Raw genomic sequence first — 21,438 nt, forward strand, 5'->3', positions numbered from 1 at the left:
TTCTTCAACAGAGAGAACTCCTTTTTAAAACTGTTTCAGAGGTTGTCAAATATCCTGGTCTGTAGAAGTGCTATCTCATACCTATTAATGTCAAAACAACAGTAGCATGTGGTTCTGACAAGGACTGGTCATCTCATTAGTAGGCACTAATCAGTCAGATCATTAGCAGCATGTGCACACAGCCCTGTCAGCCTCCCTGGGTGCTACAGTTTGCATTCCTCAAGGGAAGAACTAATAGGAAGCAGGCCTCCAGGACAAAATCCTAATGAATTCCAGTAATATCCAAGTTTGGCTTTCTGTGGAACTGAGGAATGAGAACCAAGCAGGAGACCATTTTTTTTGCTGCACTGTGAGAGATCCACAACACCTTTCCACAGACATTTCACCCAGGTACAAAATTAGGAGATCCAGGTTTAGATCCCACATTCAGTTTCTGCAGTTCTCCAGCTCCTCCTGCTGCCCCCACATCCCAGCTACAGATCCAGCCATGGCCACCCCTCCAGCAACAACCAAGGGGGCCATCACCTGTTTTTGTTTTGGGCTGGGTTGTGCTGTTACATGCTGGCCTATGGTGGAACATAACACTTAGTGCACCTCATAGCTTGAGCAGCTTAAATGACGTTTCAGCTAAAAAGAAACGTCATTTTCTTGTTTGCTGAAACGTCATTCTCTGTTAGCTGTCACACCTATACTGTCACAAGTATAGGTGTGACAGCAAAAAGAAAACCCAAGAAAATCTACACAAGCCTTTTGCGCAAAGCCTGTAGATTTAAACAGAACACTTACTGAAAGACAACAGACTTGATTTTAAGCACCTCTACCACTGACTATATAACATGTGATGTACTAACTGTGCTAAAATTCTGAACAACTTTTAGGAAGAGAAACACTATCAGAAAACAGTAGCATTTATCTGGTTAAAATGCAGAGAAGCAAACAGAAGCAATAACATTCAGGTTCCAACTTCAAGGCTCCATTTTCCTACATTTTATGCAAATAATTCAGTCAACTTCACCCTTATTATGCATTTCCAAGCCCTTACATGGATATAGAGACAGGGTAGTCAAGTATTTTTTATAACAGAGATGTAAACACTTCTGAAATGCAAGCCAGGAGACTATCACAGACAGAGAGAATTATACTGCTCTGATGTGTTTGTTTGCATACTAATCACATAATACTGAAAACAGATGACATTTGGTCATTATTTGCTTTCAACTGCCACTGACTAAAGCAGAAGAAGGAGAAGTTTAAAAAAAATACCAACAAAACACAAAAAACCCAAAATAAAACACGTAAGACTGTAGGACTGTCAGAAAGGACAAAACCAAGTAGTTATTAAAATATTCATTTTATACAGAAACTGCCTTGATGTGTACCATACTTCTCTTGTTTCAATTAATTTCAAATGCCAACTGTAAGCAGCATGTTAAATACATTGACAAGATGTCTCATTTCATGTAATATTCAGTTTTGTCTTTTGTAAGTACATTCTTCAGCAACGTGCTCCGTGAGTTTTCATAAAGATGCGTGCCCTTGCTGGAGAAGTTTCAATGTGGCACAGCCTAAAACCACGATTTTGTTATAAATGATTAATTAATAACACCTCTCTCTCCAGGCAGGCCTTCAACACAATGGAGTTGAAAGCAAATTGTTAGTAAGCGCCTAAGTGTATACTCTTTGAAATACAAACTGACATTTGAATTATGTTCTGTGCAATTCACAGCACAAAAGGATTCAACCTTGTACTGGAGTTTAGATAGCAGAATATCATGTGAATGTCATAATTTACTAATAATTGTTCTGTGCATGTGGGATTTGGGGTCCCAATTTATGAACCACATTTTAGAACAGAATCTGCCTACCTACCTGAAAAATTCAGCTTGCCAGCTTGCCTGAGCACCACATTCTTAAAAATTAGGTATGCCAATAATGCAGACACTTCAGTAAATACACACAGGGGTGACCTGGACAGCAATGTGCAAGTGAAACACTGGCAGAAGGAATTCTGAACAGCCAGTTCCCATTTGATCAATCCCCAGGCTGATCAGGGACTTGGCAATACCTTATGCTCCCATACCAGAACAGTGTATGTCAGGTGCAGCACTACAGCTTCCTGTAAATTATGAACACCAAGATTTAAGACCAGATCCTTTCTTTAAAGAACGTAACAAGGACTAACCCCTGAGTCTTGGTACATGTAAACTGCACTGGGATGAACAAGGGAACTCACGGTTGTTCCATATCCGTGGCAGGTTAGCTGAGAATACATTAAACCAGCAAAGTATTACTAAACATCTTCTCCTGGGATGGCATCCTGGCAGGGCAGACTAGGGAAGCCATAAGTTCCACTTCCCTGCATGCCTGTTTTGGCTCCTCCTAAGAACGAGGCCAGAAGAGGAAGAGGAAACAAGGTGTCATATCAGACAACCAAGCTACTACCAGGAGCTCAGGTCCTAAAGACTCCTGTCACAAACTCCTGCTGAACAGCATTCTTTTGACCTCGCTCACTTGACACTGCCTCAGACTGGGCTCAGGAATACCTTGGCATGGCTGGCACAGTGAGACTTTTTTTTTAATATAGACAGCATAGGTCACATGAGGTAAAACTGTCTCAAGTCTACTGAATACTGTGGGCACAAGCAGCTGCCCCACAAGATTCTGCTCCATGACTGTCTATAGCTCTGCAAATCACTTGTAGTGTCATGGCTCAGATATAACTGAGAACCATTAAAAACTTCTCATCCATGCAAAAATAGTACAAATTATATTTAGTAATGTATCTCATGATCAGGCTTTCTTAAAAGAAATTAATTATATACACGAGATTATAAATTCAGTAATACTTTAACACAGTCGATAAGTGTCACAAATGACTTACCTATTACTCAGTGTCTGTTTTACTTGAGCTGTTTTACTTTACATTTTGAACCATATGTGCCATTAGTTACTAGCAAAAAAGCACAACTTTACTCTGTTACAATGAAAGTATAGACAAGTGCAGATCTTCCAAGAGGTTTAAGCAGATTTTTACTACCACTAGCAGAAGTGTGCAAGGAGTGCGTGCTTCATGTCTGATGCAGGTGCAGCCATGCCTCTCTTTAACACAGGTTAGAGGTGACTCTATTCTTGACAGATTAACATCCTCATCTTAAAAGAAATTATTAGACTTCAAGAGAAGTTTTTAAAACAAAACTAAATTGTTTTAATTCAAGAGTCAAAAGCCCCTCACTCTCTAGAGAATATTATCATGTGTGGAAGCAAACCAAGTGAGGCAGGAAATGCCTTCCTGACACCTAGAATGTATCAAAATACAGGACTGCAAGTAGTAACCAAGAGCATACAAATACAAAATGCAAAGTCTCTGTGTGCATCTGGAAAGGAAATAAAGAATGAATCTTCTAATGAGTGAATACAGACATCAACTACAAGAAATTATATATGTAGTACAAGTCAGCCAAGGGCATGTCCTACAGGTTTTTTAACATACACCATTAAGATACATTTGGGTCAGATTCATATTTCACCAAGCATCTAAGAAATGCTCAACAGCAAAGCCAGAAAAATTCTTTCCCCTTAACCCTTTTTCTAGAAGTAAAAAGCAAATGCTGCTTTTAATTATCACAGATTAAAGAAAAGCCTAATTAATTATTTTTCCATAATAAAACCTTTCAAAGCTAGGTCACAGCTGGTCTTTGCACAAATATACAGTAGGTAGGAAACAGAAAAAATACTGCTCCTTCTCCTAACCTTCTGCAAGGAACATTTGATTTTAATTCCAGCTTTAAAGGACAGCAAAATTCGCTCTATCCCAAAGCACACACAGATATAAACACACCCCACCAACAGTTTTGCATGTATGCAAGAGCAGGAGACATTTCATCAGAACCACTAAGATGTTTCATGATGCTCAGAGTTCAACAGGGACAGCTTGGGCAGCAGAGAACCAGCCCTGAGCCTGAAAGCTGAAGCCAGATGCAAGTTGAAAATAAGATGCAAACTCTAAACAGAGGAGATGATTAATCACTGCAATGAGCTACCAAGAGAAGCAGCAGACTCTCCACCCCTTGAGATCCTTGAATCATGTCTGAGCACTTCTCTGGAAGATGTGCTTAGCCAAACAAATGTTTCTCAGTACAGGACAGCTGAGATGGGCAACACAAAACCGCTCGTGTTACAAAACAAATGGCACAAGGCAATCGAACATCCCTGCTGGCTTTACGTCCTGCATGATTCTGTGAGTCACATGTAAGCTCAGGACCTTGGACTGCACCTTACTCATGAAAAGAGAAATGCTTTTACATTTGTTTGTAACACACTACATGCATAAACATGAAACGTGTAAAAAACTTAATTTCCATGGCCATTAGGGAAAAACATGGTTAATCTATTTAGTTTTTCCCTGACTTTTCTGAAGCATATTGGAAAAAAATGGGTTTAAATAACTCAGGAAAAGATTACTTTTCTCAATTCTATAATTTCAGTTAAAATTAATGATCTCTATTTATACATAACACTATTCAAAAGTTCATTTTACTACAAAACTTTAAATTACTTAAACTACTAAAAGATACACAAATACTTCCATACCTCTGGTTTTGCAGTGCTCACATACCAGAAAATTTTAAGCCTTCTATGCAAAACTTGATTTATCTAAATTCTAAAGGCTTGGCAAACCTATCTTCTCACACTGGCCTTAAAAATTGGGGGTTCACATGGCCATTTTCAGTATAAAGAAATCTATCTTCCTTGTCCACCAAAAATCTCCTCTCTTAAAATCTTGAGATACTCTCCTACTGAAGCAATCTCTTCTTTCGTCCTGGAGTTTAGTCAACAATCATCTCCAGTCACTTCTGGCAGGTTGGGCTTTTTTCATAACGTTACAATTAAGAACTTAATTCTGAATCCTTAATTCTCTTGTTGAATAATAACAAAAATTTTTGTGCTTGGATTAAGCCAGCTCTGAAGTTTATTTATTTTTTTGTGAGAGAGAGAGATGATGAAAGACAAGGAAGTTTCCAGTAAAAGAAAGCCTCTTTCTCATTTCTAGTCTGTCCTTGTATTGAAACAAAAAATATGCCACTCGCACATATGATGTAATTTGTTTTGAGCCACTGCAAGAGTGAAGGACAATCAAGGGCTGGACTCACAATTTTTGAGAAGTCGTCACTCATCTCTTCACTCAATATCAAACTGGTGAGAGACTGATCAGAGCACTCACACACACACATCATGCTTCAATCTCAATACCCACTTCAAATTCTTTTTACTTGCCAAGGTGAACTGAATTTATTTATTTTCTGCTTCAGAAAAAATGTCCAAGCCTCTAGTCATGGAATATCCATTGAAACATCCCCTACTATTAAAAAAAAAAAAAATTAGATACATGAGAGATGTAATATGGAAATGACCATATTACATCACTCACACATGGGAGTTGGGATCTACACATTTCAGACCTCTGTCAAACTAGGACAGTTTCTGCACAGGAGAGTGCAAACTCCCTCCCCCAGAGCATCCTCCATTAGTTTGGAAAATAGAAATCTTCAAATTTTCGCAGCAGAGAATCTAAGTCTCCCATTAGACTTAGAGATAGAAAGTAAATTCTTAATTAGTCCTGATCATTTTAACCCATCTCCTTTCCCCTCCTCAGTTCCAGTGAAAACCAAGTCCAGAACTTGACTCCAATTTTCAAGTTGTCTCAGGCTAAGAACTTGAAAGTAGTTTAACTTCACAGAAATGAATCTTTGAAGGAAAGAAGTAAGTGTATAAAAAGAAGGAAAATCTCCCATTGTCAATTTAAAAAACAGAGGTTTTTCAGCTTTTACAGAATTGCTGAAAATTGTGATATTTTTAAATACACACACAGCTGGAACTCTCAAGGGTCTGACTTATTTCTTGCTATTGCTCATCTTCCTAATTTTTTTCTCCAGATGCAGCTTGGACATCCTAATCCAACTCCCATTTCAGTAACTTTTAAATTCACGATTACTTTGAGGTGTGAGTTTTCAAATCCATTTGTCCAAATGGAGGAATTAAATTCCTTGAACTCTGGCTTAGTTGTACTGAAGCAGAAGTAGAAGTAAGCCTTGCTAACAAGCTTTTACATAAATAGTCAGCTTTACAGTTTCAGTCTACAGACTGAAGGAGGGATGGATAAAAAGAAGCAGGGAATGAAAAAGCAAAAACCTTTAGGCTGAAGTTTATACTCTTAGACTTCTGGCAAAGTCAAGGTTCAGGAAATGCATAAAACAGACCTCATGAAAGGTGTACAAACTGTACTGGAATATGACAGGAAGGTCATCTGTCTCCATCAATTGCTTTCTTTTGCACATATAAATCATGCTAGTTCCTTTAGGACACTACAAACTCCAGGTAATTGCACATACCACCAATCCACACACACTTCAAAAGCCAGAGGAAAAATGCATTGTAGGAAAAAAAAAAAGTAAAGAGAATAACATGTCTTGAATATATCACAACAAATTCTGGAGAATGGAATATATCCCTACATAGTATACTTCAAAGCATGGACAAGTTAGGTAAACATCTGTCTTTGAAGAGGCTGAAGAATTTAAAACTGACTAGTAATGTTCCACAATAGTTGTGCAGCATATTACAAATATTTCTTTTAAATAGTTCAAGATTTTGTAACAGAACAGCCACAAAAAACGGTATGTTCTCTTGTCTAAAGATTTGTTTCTAAATTGTTTCAAAAAGTTGAAATACCTTAATGTTGCACCATTGTGAACTGAAATCAGTATGATAAACACTTATAACTTTGGAATAGTAGGAAAGAAAATAAAAAAATACTTGTTTGCTTTCTTCAAAAGCCAGAAGAAATCCAAAATTTAAAAATTTTTTTTATAGATTTTCAAAGAGGAATCCTGCCATTAAAAGTGCTTCATATTGTTGGCATGTAGATTCAGTTTCCTTTTCTATTACCTAACTGCAAAACATATTACTTAGGATATTTTTTTAAATTTTGTTCTTATTTTGTTTACTTATTTTGTTTATGCTATGCATAAATATGTATAACATCCTTGCTTTTGAGGAAAGCAGTCTAATTTAAACAGAAGACAACTTTCACTGCCAGCTAGTGAGAAAAGTTAAAAGCCAAATAGATTAAAAGGAGATAAATAGCTAAAAGTACTGCAATTGGAAAGTAATTTTCCCCTGCTGGGGACAATAATCTGTATGTCTTAAATTTCTTAATAGAAGTAAATTTTAAATAACTTGCTTTAATATCCTATTCTCAACATACTGGTACACAGTGCAGCATTTTAACATAGCTGTTATAATAACTGTATACTCATCATCAAGTCTCAGCTCCCAGAGTCAGGTCAGTCAGATGATTGTAAAAGATTGAACAGACCCTTCAGAAAAAAGTAATTTCTAGCTCCAGTAGTTGCAGAGAAACAAAAAAAAAAAAAAAAACAAACCCCCCCCCCCCCAAAAAAAAAAAAACAAACAAAACAAAACAGAAGCCTGGTTCTGTTGCATCCTAATGACTCAAAACTCCAAAATATGTTATCATATGCACTATGTTACTCTTAGATCACTTTGAAGATGTCTCTGCTTAGTTATAAGCTCTTGGACAATGGCAAACGGGCACATGGCCTTCAACCTAATTCCCAAGTCGATCTCCCAAAACCCAGGAGATTATTGTCAACACATGAATGAAATTTCTGTATAGCAGAAAAATACTTATAGCTAGACAGACAGAAATAAATTCTGTAATTTCTCTAGATGTTTATATAAATGTATAGGGAAAAATTAGAAAATAAAGGTCCTTGTTACTTGTAACAAATTGTACTGTTGCAATTACTACAACTGCTTGTTCTGACAGAAGTAATGCTCCTGAGATATTCCTGTATCAGAACAGTTTGAAAATTAAGTGCATTCATCTTGTCCATTTCCCTAAACCCCTGGAAGAACTACTTTAGGTACTGGCTTCCCACCCACATACCAGATGTTTCTTCCTTTAGTTAGGGATTTGAAATCCAACAAGATTGGTATTTGACTCAAATGCGGTCACTGCATATTTTTGAAGTTACTTCATTGAACAATAACTGCATTAGGCAAAAAGAAAGTGACAGTAAAACATGTTTCAGTCTCTAAGTGTTAAATAAAGTTGGTTTCAGTGTGCATTACAGAGGTATTTATGTATTGTTGAAAAATTACCACAGAAACTGAGTCATAAACTTCATTTACACAAGTGCAATCAAAGACAGTCCTTGATAGAAATTCCAGCGGAAATTCCAGGGGGTCCCATGCAAATCACTTGAGAAGTCAGCAAGAACATAATATCCAAACATGATTTACGTGAATTCTTGGCTCTGACGTGGATGCTGCACGTGAGAACAGCTCTAAATGATGGCCACATGATACACATTACCACAGAACCTGCTGGATCTCAAAGACCTGAACTGTCACAGCTAAAGAAGCACAGTAAATTTTAAAAAGCTAGCTTGCAAAAGACTGCTCACTGAAAGTAGTAATTCCTCCATTATAAAAGAGCTATATATATTTATTATCACAGAGGGTCTTAACAGCTGTGGTGAAAGTTAAAATTATGCAACAAAAGGGAAAGCTTTCCAGAGCACAGCTAAGTTGATTACTTTAATTCATATCTGGAAGTGAAAACACACATCCTTAGAACCCCTCCAGCTGGCATAAGAGGTGATAGCCTGTTCAGAAATACAGACAACACCAAACATCCCATCTTTATGCTCTCAGTAAATTATTTAATCCCACCGGAGTGGTGACATTGAAAGACCTTCACGGAATCTGGCCAAACAAATCATTGTTTGATGCAGACCCATGTCTGTCACCTACATATTACTGAAATACATAATTGTTTGCCAAAAAGAAAGACAAAAGATTGACCAGAAAAAGGCCTAAACACAATTCACTCTAAGAAGGCAAATCAATGAGCAACAATTCTTGCTACATCTCAGATACATGGGAGTCAAATTTATCTCTTGAAGATTTTCATTTCTTTTCCTATAAATACCTCAAAGTAATGACACTTTAATGCTCACATGCACAACAGTGAATTACTAACCACTGAACATGTTCATAGTCAAAAAGTTAGCACTATGAAGAGTCCATCAGTTTCTTGCCCATACAAATCCAACTAAAAATTCCACAATTACTGCCGCAATTAAGGAAATATTACATGAGGTTAATACAGATAGTTTTGCTGTCATCATCAGACAGGCTGGTGACCATACCTGTACTCTCAATTTTTGCCATTACAAGCTAATGCCTGCACCTGCTTAAATGAATAAGGCAGATAATCTATATGATTTCATAGACCAATGAGATGTTTAAATGTAATACAGATCTGAACTGAAATACACAATTTTTAATAGAAATGAAAAGAATATAAAAGAGAGAATGCCACATCTGAGATGGAAAGAACCCTAAGTGTGCTTACTGTAATTTGCAAAGTAAGTAAGAAAGAATCTATATTTCAGAACATTTTAACATCGGACATAAGAAACTGCAAATCCAGAATGAGTAAGGAAGAAAGAATCTATATTTCAGAACATTTTAACATTGGACATAAGAAACTGCAAATCCAGAATGACAGATAAATTTTTAATACAATGAATTCTTTCTGTAGGGATTCCCTCTAGAATTCCCTCTATAGAAGGACATGATAGTTCATGTATCACTGGGGAACAACAAGCATAGCATCTGCATTTAAAAATGCAAAACACATAAGCAAGGTCACTGCAAATTAAACTTAAGGCCTAAAATACTATTAGCTCATTCCCAGTAGTATAAAACCAACATAACATACAATTAAAGGCACAGACAAAAGGGGAATTAATACATTATCATTTCTCAAAGGCAGGTAGTGTCAGAATAGTCTATTTCTCTTGGAGGGTGGCTAATTTTCTGAGAAATAAAATGGAGTAGATCAGATTTTAACGAAGCATTTGGTAGCATGCCATGAGAAGAAGTTGGTAAAATGGAGATTGATACTGCAATATTACACTGGGGAAGATAGCTACAGCAGACACCATGAAAGCCTTTCTCCAAATTGCAGAAGGTCTAATACAGTTCCTGCAGACCAAATCTTGACAGAAACATTTTCTTATAATAAGTTTGGCATGAAAATATGCACAAGAGGATGAAAACTGCTAAAAGACCAATACTGATGGGACTGAGGCATCACTCAGGAAAGACTGGAATGTTCAGAGACATGCAGTATGAAATGCAGTAACATGAAACAAATGTAAAAAGCTTTGGAGCCCAAAAGGAGAAATTTATTGTTTGGAGCTGACAGAGGAGAAGGTGGGGAGAGGTTTACTCCCAGGATCTACTCAGAGATAACAGTAAGCCACCATGGATCAAGCAGCCTGAAAGAGGCAACTGTGATTTTAAAGCATGCCAAATGAGACATCTGACATGCATATTTATCATCTGCAATATTGTGCGTAATTCTGGTTACTTGCATATACGAAGGAAAGAGTCAAACAGAAGAATGGTGCTACAAAAAACAGAGGAACTGGAAAGCTTACATTCCAAGAGACTAAAGAGTTCAGCTTATTTAGTTCTGCCTTATTTAGCTCTGTTTCTTTAGAAAAGAAGCAGAATATGATTACAGAATCACAGGATATGTTGAGTTGGAAAGGACCCACAAGGATCCTTGAGTCCAACTCCTGCACAGCACCATGGCCAAGAGTCTCACCCTGTGCCCAAGGGTATTGTTCAAACACTTCTTGAACTCTGTCAGGCTGGTGCTGTGACTACATCCCTGGGGAGCTGTTCCAGTGCTCCAGTGCCCAACCACCTCTGGGTGAAGAGCCTTTTCCTAATATCCAACCTCAACCCTCCCTGACACAGCTTCAGGCCATTCCCCAGGGTCCTGTCACTGTCACCACAGAGAAGAGACCAGTGCTTGCCCCTCCTCTTCCTCTCATGAGGAAGCTGTAACTGCAGTGAGGTGTCCCCTCAGTCTCCTCTTGAGGCTAAACAGACCAAATGACCTCAGCTGTTCCTCCTACACCTGCCCCTTCATCATCCTTGTGGCTGTCTTTTGGACGCTCCTTAATAGTTTAATGTCTTCGATTGTGGTGCCCAAAGCAGAGCAGCGTCCTGCCTTCAAGGGACTCAACAGATCCTCCCAATTTTTTATCATTGGCAAACTTGCTTAGTATCCCTTCTAGTCCTGTGTCCAAGTCATTTATGAAGATGTTGAAGAGCACAGACTCAGGGATGGAGCCCTGCAGAACCCTACTAGTTACCTGAACACAAATTTTTATGCAACAAGTTGGAGGGAGAGGAACTGTCTTCAAGTAAAAGAAAAGCACATGTGAAGCAACTCCAAGATTATTCTGCTTAGTCCCTAGCTGGCAAATAACACCCCATATCTATCATGTTTAACATGAACTAAACTTATTTTGTAAATCACCACAAGAGAGTGGAGGCCTATTCCAGGCCAGTGAATTTGTGTGGGTTTTGTCTGGGGTGGACTTCACTTTCTCTGCAGTGGCTGGTGTGGGGCTGGTTTCAGATCTGCGCTGAACACGGCATTAATAATATAGAGACATTTTTGTTATTGCTGAGCAGGGCTTACACAAGAGCCAAAGCCTTTTCTGCTTTTCCTATGGCCACACTGGTGAGAAAGTTGGGGGTCAATGGGAGGTTGACTGGGGACACAGCCAGGACCCAAGGTGACCCAAGCTGACCAAAGGGATATTCCAGACCATGTGACATCATGCTCAGTATATAAAGTGTGGAGAAGAAGGAGGAAGGGGGGGACATTTGGAGTGATAGCATTTGTCATGTGCAGTACCAAAGAGCCACAGTACATGACAAGGGCCTTGAAATGGCTGAACACCTGCCTGCCCACGGGAAGGAGTGAATTAATTCCTTGCCTTCCTTTGCTTGAGTGTGTGCTTCTGCTTCCCTGTTAAACTGTCTTCATGTCTACATGCGAGCTTTTCATCTTTTACCTTTCTGATTCTCTCCCTGATTCTGCCGGTGGTGTAATGAGACAGCTTGGCTGGTGGCTGGGGTTAAACCACAACAGAGGTGACCTCTAAGCAGACCTTTGTGTATGTCTTCAGCTGGTTTGGACTATTATAGCTACCTTCAGAGCAGACTCTTACACCGCTGCAGTTCATCCCCAGGTTTGTGCAGAAACTGCTGAATGAAGGAAGGTGCCACAGTGGGGACCAGTGAACAAATGACTTTTGTGAAGTTAGAAAAAGCACCTAAACAATTTACATTTACCTCAGAACACAGTATTCAAAGAACCCATGAGGAACACTGCTCCAAGTCCTGCAGAAGCTCTGCTTTCATAGCACTCTGAGCCGCAGATAACAGAAAGAAAAAGAGTTTTTAAAATGTTTTACACAGCAGAGATGAGCTCAGAGTAAGGGACTGCTTCAGGATTGCAATCTACCATCTAATGCAGTTCTTGAAGGGCATTCAGCTAGAAATTTGAATAAAAGAAACTGTGCAATCTGAAAATTAAGAATTAAATAATTTGGCAAAACCTGTTAGTGATAACGTTGGTTAAGTTGTTAAAGTTCAGCTAAACTTTAAAGACATGATGAAGGTGGCTCAGGGGGAGTGTGTACCATTATGCAAAATTAAGCACAAGATTTCAAAGCCAGTAAGTCTGAGTGACAAGCTGGTTAAGTTAATTGCAAGCAAAAATGGAGCTCTAAAAATTACAGGGAGGATAAAACTACAGCATTGTTACTTCTAAAAAGAAAAATCAAGGGAATGTAATGATGGTACTTGAAGCGCATGAAGGAATAATGAAGCACAAATAGCTAGAAATATTAAGACTAACAATAAGAGTTTTTTAAATGTATTGGAGGCTTGAAAATGCTAGAGAACATTTAGTTCCATAAATAAGGTGATAGAGTAAGGAAATATTTGCTATTTGGAAAAATAATTTCAGAATAATGCATTCCTTTTTTGTATTTGAATTTCTCAAACAGAATATTCTCAAATGTAAGACCTTAAAGAGCATTGGCTGTGGCCAGGAGAAATTTAGAAGTAAAGAAGAACCTAATACTCTTGTTTAATGCTGATAAATATCTGAGATATCACTTGAACTTGCCTTGCATTTTCCATTGCTTTAAAAAAGTGAAATTTCTTTTAGGAGAAAAAGCTTCAGCACAGCTTGCAAGAGAAACCTGAATCTAGACAGAAGCTCCTGTTATTTCCACAGCTGCTTGCTGGCACAATGAATATTCATTCAGAAAGGAATATATTAGGAGCAGTAGTAAATAACCATTTGTTGATCACAACATTAATCTCAGTGAATCTTGTGAAAGCCCTTAGTAAAACTTCCAGACATTCCCTCTTCATAAGCATGCATCATTCTCTGCATCATTCCTAATCAGTAACACAGGAATAGAATATAAGGACTGTATCCTTCCCCAGATTACTTCAGTCTTCCTTATCAGAGTTAGGACAAAAAGCCAAGCCAAACAAAAATGAAATAAGATAAAACTCTGGTTCTTCCTGCCGTTTAACTTCCTTCAATGCTTCCTGGGTACAGTCAGTCACTGCCTGCTCTCAACCACAAACTCCTGGGCTGGCTGCACACTGGCAGCACAGAGGCAGGGTCAGCTGGTGGCTCCTGTGCAGGCAGGGACAGGGGATCCCTGTGAGGCACGGGTGGCAAAGCAGCATGTGTGCTCGGTGACATGGAGGCTGCTGTCAAACACACAGACAGACACAACGTCAGAAATGAGGCTGCAAGAAGTATTCTAATTTTTTTTAATATTAACTGTGCCTTTACCATCAAGGACCTTGATGGTTTGGGGAGAGGGTGTTGGCTTTTCTTCCCTTTGCTTCTACTTGACAATAAGAAAAGCTTAGGTGAAAGGAATACACTGCATCCTCCCAAGAACTACCTAGAAGACCGCAGAATGAAAACCATTGCCATCACAGGGCTGAGCTGGACAAGAGAGACACCTCTTAGTCTAGGGAAGCTTGCCCAAGACACATTCAAACATTGGCAAATGCACAAGTATTGAACAAAGTCACAGCTTTACGATTTCTTACTAACGAGCAAGAACACAAGGAGGTAGAGTATGGTAAGTAGTTCTTAGTTAAGAAGAATCAAGAGGAAGCAATGCATTTAAAGTAGTAAATGGTTACACAAGTTGCAACAAGCTTTAGTCCAGTCTTTTGTACTTGCTAATTTAGCTTTTGGAGAGACAGAGGGATTGTTTCCCTTGATAATTTTCTTGTCTCTCTCTTTCCTGGAGGTGGATAGGGCAATTAGTTTTGGTTTGTTTGGTTTTTTTCCTAGCATAAACAGCTAATGAATAAACTAACATACTCTGAAAAACGGAGTGGAAAAACCAAACAACCTCAACCTCTAAAGAAGTAAGGGTGTGGGGTAAATGTTGCTTGTGTTGTTCCTCAGATGGGATGACCCTTGGCTTGTCTCTTTCCCTATGCAACACTGGGGCTTATGATATCAAAAATGCCTGCTGTATGAGCCATTAGCAGTCAAAACAAAGATAGTCAAAAATGGAGAAAATTGGGACACTGAGCCATAAACATTCCTACTTTAATGCAGCAGTTCAAGGGTTAGTATTCAGGCTGTAAGTGATTCTCCACATGACAAACTATGGAAAAAGTGCAGGATACTTATGAAATCTACAGGAATATGGTCTTTACTCCTTTCCTGCTACTTGTGGTCACAGTATCCTTATAGTTTATCTGGCAGTATGTCATCAAACCCCATGACAAAATTAATCTAATGACCAAAACACTTGGTCATCTCCTCCTTGTTAGCTCAGCTAGCATGTTAATGCACTGGAGAACAAACACAATGTACTACACTTTGCGCCTGCTCCTCCTCCAGCTTTACTTCAGCTATCTACCCTAACACAAAATGGATAAACAGTTTTCTTGCCAAATAGTAGTGGATTATCCACAGTGGTGGTGATGACAGCACAGGGCACGGAAGGATAAGAGTTACAATAGATATTCCTAAAGCAGTAACGTGAGCTGGGATAAGCTGGGAATGAAATGTCACCATCCAGATGAACATTTACACACTCTGGAAATGATGACTGGTATTTGGATTGAGCAGAAGGTGAATTCAGCATCACACCAACTTCCAACAAAGTTCATCTGATCAAGATCATACATGCTGAAATTTTATCCCATAATCCATTTCTCCATCTTGAATACACGTTACTAAAGTTTACTCTATACGGTAAAACAAAACATAAATACTTGAACAGTTGTACTGTAATGTCTGTGATTGGAAATATTTTGCTTTTGATGTTCTTTCAACCTTGGCCTATTACTGAGACTTACTAAATGTGTATTTCATATCTACCTGAAAGCCCTGCCAGTTTTCATAGCCCCTAGGACAGGAAAATTAATTGAATTTATAGTTGAGAATAATAAAAAAATAAATAATAAAAAATAAATAATAAAAAATAAATAATATATAACACCTTATAAATAATAAACAATAAAAATAATAAAACTACCAAGATTTCAGGATGCCTGGAATAGCTGAAGTGAAATCCCCAATTTGCTATGCATTAGAAGGAAAAGCATTGTGACATTATATCATGCTCTTTATGATTTTAAAATTAATGCAATATTTAGCAAATCAAACAGAATATTTTATGACCTGCTCAGTTCTGCTACTTCTGTATATACACATTAATGTAGTAAAATTGTTTACCACTTTGAACTGGAGCACATTCATTAGAGTTTATACACAATAAGAAGAACTGAAGCACAAAGGTTCATAAGATCTTAAACCTTCAAGGCAGTTTTCAGTCCCACCACAAATTTTCTATGCATTCCAGTTGTGAGTTCAGTTTTCTGTTAGGAGGCATGAAAAATGGGAACACTGCACGGAAAACTGTACTTTAGAATGCAAGAAGGTCTTGCATTGCTGGGATGGCAGTGGAAGAAGCCCTGAGAACTCTGTTCAAGGTGTCAGAGAGATCTTCTGGAAGATATGAGAACGTAAGTAAGTCTACAAACATAAATCTTCCACCTTATTAGAGGAGAAAACTGTTTCTTTCCCTGACGTGTCCATTGATTGATATAATCCCAATTATTTAAAAATTCTTTAGGGACTCTTGTGTCATAACATACTACACTATTCCTGAATTAATCGGCAGATGGAATGCTCTGGTTCACAAAACTTCTGGTGAGTCTGGAAAGTTTTAGTAGGAAAAAATTCTCAAAGTGTTTTTGTGTCCCATTATTTACTTCCATTTTTCTGTGTAATTTTCTACCTTTTTCATTACTGGATGTCCTTCAGCTCTTTGTAGCGTGCCACTTATCCTCTCTGGTTCTTGTCCCTCCTCTCTTAGACTCCAGCAAGTCTGAAGCTCTCTCTGCTTCACTGCCTGGGTTGTATTTCATCACAGCTGCCACATTATCTGCAACAACCATAATTAAAAAGGCTGCTGCATTATCCCTAGAAAGGAAGCAACATTTCAACAGCTTTGTGTGGCAAATGCACTCAGGGAGGGTTTCTACTGCCTCTTGCCAAGCTCCTATTGCTTCACTTTCCCTACTGGCTCTCCTGCTTTGTAACTGGGGTTCAGAATTTGTCTCAGGTCTCCTCTGTTTTGCTCTAATTAGGAAGGCATTTGGGCAGCATTCTTTTCCCTTCATGATGGAGAATTTGTTCCAGGTCACTGCTGAGCTGTAGACATTGTCCTTGAACACGTAACCTGTAAAGAAATTAATGACTTCCCTGTAAGATACCAAATCTTTTCTGCAGGATTCCCCATCCTGACTAATGGCTGCCCAATTACCGGGATGGATTTAGAATAACAGAAGAAAGATAAAAGTGTAAAGGAAAAATGTGAACTGTTCCTTATCTCCCAATACATGTTTAGCAATGTGTCTTTGGCAATCTTCCAAAATTGTTTGGGCTTGGAAAGCTAAAGAACAGCTGTGCTATATACCCAGCTGTTGATGTTTTCTTACAGACACCAGCTATGTCAGTATGCCTTAAGTTCTTAGTTATTAAACCAGTTTTTGGATATTAATCTTTCTATTAAAGAAAAAAAATCATTGAAGCACTCAATCTACCAAAAGTTAAGATCATAACTTAGAGGTGTCACATCTTAATTCACAGAAGAGGGATCTATTTTAAAATAAACACCTGTTTCTAGCTCTCCCCATCTCAATCCATTCTAAGCCCAAACCAAACTGCTGCAGTCTTAAAAAAAAAAAAGTAAAATGTCTCTCAAATAGTACTTAGTACAGATTAACAAGGATGTAGTTTGAAAAGTGAAGTCTTTCATGCCTAGAATGCATCCTTCAGGAGATTTTTTGGTTGCATCATTAACAGTCCTTCTTGATCAGACAACCTACAGAAAATCACCACAAGACAGCATGAGAAACTGCAAACACTATACACTGTACTGTTTCAAGTAAGGTGAGGAGACATGAACAAATAATATGAGGGACATCTCTTGGCTGGAGAGCTCCTTGAAAGAGGAAAGGGCAAGAATCATTCCAAAAAGAGAGGCATTATTGCTAAATAAACACCATTGACTGATTTGGGAAGGGCAGTTCTTACTAGACTCTGTATGCTGTACATGTGAGAGGAAATTACACCCTAGAGGGCAATTCAGAGCAAGAGACTAAACTGGGAAAGTGAAGCCTCAGGATGGTGCCTAAACTGAGATGCAAGGCATCCAGAGTATTCTCCCTTTTGTAGTCTGACATCAATAAACACAAGCCTTCATCATTCAGCAAGCTCTCTGCAGTTCCTCTGAACTGAGATGGTAGGACTTGTGCGAGGGAGCTGGATATGTAACCTATTGACCAATGCAGCTAAACGTTTCTTCCCAGCACTTCTGTTAACATGGATGAAACTTTTGCTCAAACTTGTCTCTTCTCAGAGAACACACATCATATGAACACTCCAAGAACCCATGCCAGCAGTAAAGCAACCTTCTCTGTAAATCTGCTTACCTCCATCAACTGACTACTGAACAGAGCCCAATCAAAAAAGAGTTATTTCACAATTAGCTGTGCTCAATTTTGCTTTTTAATAATCACCACCTTTCAGAGATCTAAGCTTTGACAGTTCCACAGGCCCCCCAAAAGAAAGGAGGATCAAACACGCTGCAGCTGTTTCTCTGCAGCATTTCTCTTCCTCTAAAAGTGTTCTGAAGTTAATTTTGATGAGGTTTGAAAGGAGTAGGCTTGTGCTCCACGCTGAAAACGTTTTCAATTTGACAGCTCTGTCTGTGTGGGGGAGGGAGAACGATCAGTGATATCTTTAAGTTATGCAATAAAAAGTTAGCTGTCTTCTTTGAATGCAGATTTCTATTGAAGTTTTAAATAGTCCTATTCAGTAAGGAAAGGACTGAAAAGGTGGTTAACATAAGTAAGCTAAAGCAACCTGCTGCTGGTCCTGTGAATAAAGCTGACCTTCTGGAGTAGTGGCAGAGGCTGTTGACCTTGTTTTTCTCCCTTGCACCAGCCACTGTGTATCCTTACACAGTATCACATTTCCAGGCAAACAGCCAACTTTCATATACAGCAGGACAGAGTAGTGCACAGCGCCAATATTCCCTAAAACAAAACTTACTTGCTTCCATAAAGACTTAGAGGACTCAAGCTTATGCTAAGCTTTGCACTGACCAAAAGTTTCCCAAGGCACGGACAAAAGATTCCTGGGATCTACAAGGCAAAAAGCATCAATACTTTCACATCACGTTCCAGAAATCACAGGCCACAAAATATCTGATGCTGTAACTGTAGAAGCTTTGCTGTGGGAAGACATGACTTTACCTTCTTTCATATAGTGTTATACCTCTATTTCAGAGTTGTAAGGAGAAGGGAAGGTATGCTTATAACACATTAAAGAAAACCAGCCAAAGAGAATCCTAAAAAGATCACAAGTTTAAATTAGTTCTCTTTGACCTTTTCTCATCATCCAGTAAGTTATCTTTCATTTACAGTAAGGCACTACTCCTTCAAGCAGTTTTTCTTTTCCCTCCCAAAGATTTAGAATATAGAACTTGTACTCCAGAAATCAATGGGACTCTCACTACATTAATTTTGTCAATGCCATCAATGCCATATCAACACCCGAATCCTTCACATGAATGATCTTTACCCACACTCTGCTTCAGTGAAGCAGCTATGTCTGTCACATTTCACAGATAAGAGTTTCAACATTATGTGATTTACCAAAATCAGGGGTGAAGTTTGTAGCTGAGGTGCTGCACCTGATTTTAAGTCCAAGGCTTCTCTTTTTCTAGCAATATATATCTTCGATCTCATCTTTCTTTCTATGCTTCTCCACAGTCCACCGAGATAAATGGTCTATTTTCTTCCTTGCTAGAACAAAGTCCAAACAGACAGCAATGACAACTTCTTCTACTCCAGCAGGAACACTGTAGATCCAGGGAGGAGTCTGGCCATTTTTCCCATCACATCTGCTCACCCCTTCCTAGGAAAGGGAAGTCACAAAAAGGGAAGCAAAAGAAGAGCTCTAGAAGCCATAAATAGGTCATTGCAGGACCACTGCAAGCAAGTAAGTGACTCAGACTAATTGCCTGGGGCCAGTGCTTCCCATAGACGGGGTTCCAAAGGAGCTGGCCAGAGCCTGTACCAGACAGTAAGTCCAGCCCAGAGGCTGAGGAGAACAACACTCACAGCCTTAGCCCAAATATTCTACCTTGATAAACCCATGACAATAAAGAAATAGGTCCAAGCATGTCTCTGTGTTGATCACCTTGGATCTTTTCCAAAGCAGTCAACGCTATGAACGTAATTGGCATATTAATTGATAGACTTGTGGGAGGACAACATTTTTCTCCCATCACATCTACAGCAGGTCTGGTGAAAAAGAAAAGACACATTTTCAGGAGAATCAAATATTCTCTTTCATAACAAAGAGAAATATATTTTTAGGCTTTAAAAAATTATATTACTTCTACATGTCAATCTTTCTGATTTTTTTCTGTAATAGATATCTATTTTAAAATAAGTTATTTAATTTCAAAAACTATTGTATTGTGCAGTTACTTCTTTTTCTTACCTTCTTTTTCTTTTGGACCTTTATCCTGTAGTTAAATAATATGCTGCATTAACCACATTATAATAAGAGTTGAAGTGTACATATTTCTTTTTATTTATTTGTTGAAATATTAATCCTGTACCCGAAAGCTATAGCCTTTCTTCTTGCTTCCTAATCAACACCTTCAATACTTTCTGTCTTCAGCATTATTATTGCCCAAATTTCCAAAGTCTGTCAAAGGCAGAAAAGCATTGAAGAAAAGCACCTCCAGATGCATCAGAGCTCCAATACCAGAAAGATCTGCAATTATTTAAAAGTTACCAACTTACAGCACATTATTTTGTGAGTAAAAACAAGCAGTGTTATCAATGTGGAAATAATGATGCACAGAACTCTGAGCAACACAACGTAATTTCGAAGTTGTCCCTTACTGAGTATGAGTTGGACCAGCTGTCCAACGATATTACAATTTCAAAAATCGAAATTTCATATGAATAAGCAAATAAATACTGCAGATTTTTCAGGTTTGCTTGGTTTTGGGGATTTTTTTTTTTGCTACTTGGAAAAATATTTGGGGAGGGAGAATGTTTCCTTTAACTTGTCCAGTCTAATAGTTGTCTAACCACCACCTGTCTCTTTAGAAAACATTCAAACAATTCACCAGTTTCTAATAAGAAAGAATTATAATTCTGGAAAGCAACCGAGATACTTTTCATTCATTTGTGCCTGTCCAAGGAGCTTCTGTAATACATTGCAGTAGAAGTAGAGCTGTTTACAGTATGCCTTGCCTTCATGGGACTGTTCTGCCAGCAAGCAACTTCACTATATATTTCTAAATAAATACAAATAAAAAGTATTGGTAATAATAATAGTAAATAATAATAATAATAGTAAATAATAATAATAATAATAATAATAATAATAATAATAATAATAATAATAATAATAATAATAATAATAATATCTATTCATCATATAAACCCATTTCTACAGTTTGATGTCTTCTGCTAAGCTTTTCTGACATCCAGAGAGATAAAATTTCAAAGGTTGAGACCAATTATCCCATTGCCTAAAAAGCTCTGCAAAAGATTTCAGAGTATGTAAATGAGCAATAAAGAAGAGAGGCAACAAATACAGGCTGGATAAAAAAAAATTGCACTGATTAAGAACTGTTAGAAAAGTAATCTAATGGTTTCCTGAATTCTAGAAATAATGATAAAACTTTTCTCAGAAAGAATAAGCCCCTTCCTGTGGTCTAGATATAGTTAAAATTGACAATACTTAAGCTGTCAGTATTAGTGGAGGACGAAGACACCAAAATCATCTGGAAACAGACACAGTTGGAATAATTAACTTGGACTGATGATGATTAGAAGCTGAATGAGAGAAAATTTTTATTTCCTAGATCTATGAGTCTA

Source organism: Zonotrichia albicollis, chromosome 3, assembly GCF_047830755.1.
Source record: "Zonotrichia albicollis isolate bZonAlb1 chromosome 3, bZonAlb1.hap1, whole genome shotgun sequence".
NCBI lineage: Eukaryota > Metazoa > Chordata > Aves > Passeriformes > Passerellidae > Zonotrichia > Zonotrichia albicollis.